The following is a 2,608-nucleotide window of genomic DNA, read 5'->3' as shown; positions in this document are numbered from 1 at the left end:
GAATTCTGAGGCAAGTGGGGTGGGGGGAGGAGCTTTCTGCCTCCTCTCTGCTTTCTGTCAGCATCTCACAGTGGTAGCACTGTGTCCCAGTGGTCTCTGCTTTCAACCTCTCTGTGCTCCCACAAGCAGCCCAATTGTGCCCCCAAGGGTCCTAGAAGCAGCCAGGCCATGACCTTCCTCAGAAGTCTGAGCCTCATGCCTATAAGACCTTTTCTCCCAGCCTCTAGGCTCTGAAAACCCCACCTCTTCCCTCTCTCTCCCAGGCTGTAAGGCGGCACCTGCTTCCTGAAGTTGTATGTCAGGGTTACCTCAAGATTCCCTTTTAACCATTTCACATCCATACCTATGAGATCAATCCCATATATTTTGAGAGACAGAGGAGTGCCAGCAAGGGATGGACAGAGAGAAAGGGAGAGAAAGAATTCCAAGCAGACTCTGCACTGTCAGCACAGAGCCCAATGTGGAGCTCGATCTCACAAAGTGAGATCATGACCTGAGCTGAAATCAAGAGTCAGACACTTAACTGAGTCACCCAGTAGCCTCCAACACCCTGTATTAAACTCCCTCTTTTGGAATACCCAGTGTGGATCCTCTTTTCCTGACTAGACCTTGACAGATAGAATATGTGTGAGACCTTCCATTAACAGCCACAACCAGCCCTTCAAAATTTACATCCCAGATTCTACCCCCCAACAAAGCCCTCTGCATTCTAGTCACAATTGCTATCTCAGGCTTTCCCCCAACACTACATCTTTTTCATGTTTCTATGACAGTGTACATGCAATATTCTAAACTTCATTGGGGAAGGATTTGTGTCTTACTCATTGTTATCTCTTTCCTTTATACTTCCCCCTTTTCTTACCAGTACAGTGTCTGACACATCACAAGTGTTACCTGAACGAACACAAAAAGTTATTAATCCATTCATTATATGCTGGAGAGGTGACTTATTGAATAGATTTCTGGCATTGGGCACAGACACATAAGAGAGACATTGAGGAATAGGTCTCACCTAAGCCTCACACACCACAGCACCAAGCTGCCTCTTATTTGTCCTACAGATTAAGGGAGGTGTGACTATTACCTTAACGTGTTTAATAGATTAACTAGGGAAGCTCAGGAGATGAAGGCATAAATCAGAGCCACAGGAGCTTTAAAATGCTAATCGTAGTTTTGACATCTGATTATGTATGACACACATTCAATGGCAGCTCTACGTCAAGTAGAGCAGGAGAAAATTACTGTGAATGGTGTAATGGGTGGTCTAAATTATACCATTATGATAGCACTGAGAATTAATCTTGTCCCTCTTGCTGTGGAGCCCAGATGCCCCACTAGACTGAGCATCAGAATCCTGTAAGAATCCCTGGTCAGGAGTCCTCAGACATGATGTCTAGGACAGCAAGCTCGAGCGAGGTCCTCAGCCCCACCAGAAGCCTAGAGGAGGCATCAGGAATGCCTTAGCCTTGAGGAGATATGAAGAATGGAAGGTTTCCAAACACTTTGCATTGAGTCATCTTGCAAATGAGTCATCTCACAAAAACCAATCTGGCCTTTCCTTTAGGTCTCCAGCAAAAACAAGCAAGCAAACAAAACCTCAAGTAATTTTCAGTACCTTGACTTTTTTCTTCCCCAAACAGGTGGAGAGGTTCCTTCCCAGTAGCATGTTCCAGTTCAGATTCCTTTGGTTTCCTGGGAAAAAACTTCCTCTAGGCAGAGCAGATAAGGAGGTGTCTTTGTGAGAAGCAATGAGAACACCTCTGGAGCCATACCTGGCAGAATCAATGCCATACCTGGGCTCCTGGACTCGGGCTGGGGGAAGAAGGGGACCTCGCGACAGGGGTGTGTGGCTCTTCATTCTAGTACTCTGTCACCCACAGCCACAGAAACACCCGTGTCTCTTAATTCTCTCACCACTAACAGCACTTCTGTTGCTTCCAGTTCAAGTTCTTAAGCAACGAGGAATCAGACCAACCCATCATTCATGTGGCTGCAGATCTGCGACCAGCCTGTGAGTGTGAACTGTCTACTCTGAAGCATTGGGTTAGTGGTCAGGTGTGAATGTGAGATGTTGGCCTGCATGTTGGAGGGTGGGACATGGTTATCCAGGCTTAAGGAGCTGGAGGAGTGTACCTAAAAAAATCATAGATGTTGGGGAATAAATATTTTAACTGGGATACACATTTTGTAATTTAACATCAACTTACCAATATGTTTTATTCTTCAAATTCAAATTTCCATCTATCAGTGGCTTTGGACGTCATCACTTTAAAGCTATAAGGACAACAAATCATCTTTAAGCTTATTTTTATGCATTTGGAAAGTCATCTAGTTCTAGAATTGTAAGGTCATTGCGCTAGAGGATCTTTTATTGCCTCACAATGTCTATGCTAGTCTAAATCCCAGTTTTAAAATCCAATTACATATGAACAATTTTTGGCAAATTTTGAAATTATTTTGGCACCACATTTATTTTTTATAAAGTAAGCAAATTTTTCTTTTTCCAGCTTATTGAAATTTATATATATTTAAGGAAGACAAATAAAATTTATATATATTTAAGGTGTACAGTGTGATGTTTTATATACATATGCACTGTGAAATAATT

At 43.1% G+C, this 2,608-nt stretch overlaps 1 long non-coding RNA gene across 1 annotated transcript in view; it reads right to left on the bottom strand.

The window, feature by feature from the left end:
* The window catches only part of LOC144224193 (uncharacterized), a 29,628-nt gene extending 27,362 nt beyond the window's left edge, over positions 1-2,266 (bottom strand). The window contains exons 1-2 of the long non-coding RNA XR_013332978.1: positions 2,208-2,266; positions 1,616-1,709 (exon numbers count right to left, since the gene is read on the bottom strand). This is a non-coding gene — a long non-coding RNA (uncharacterized LOC144224193). The remainder of the gene's footprint in view (positions 1-1,615; positions 1,710-2,207) is intronic.
* Positions 2,267-2,608: the final 342 nt, after the last annotated feature.

Source organism: Crocuta crocuta, unplaced genomic scaffold (assembly GCF_008692635.1).
Source record: "Crocuta crocuta isolate KB4526 unplaced genomic scaffold, BGI_CrCroc_1.0 scaffold11, whole genome shotgun sequence".
NCBI classification, from domain to species: Eukaryota; Metazoa; Chordata; class Mammalia; order Carnivora; family Hyaenidae; genus Crocuta; species Crocuta crocuta.
Note: the sequence above shows the minus strand (reverse complement) of the source record. Positions and strands in the feature narration are given on the sequence as shown.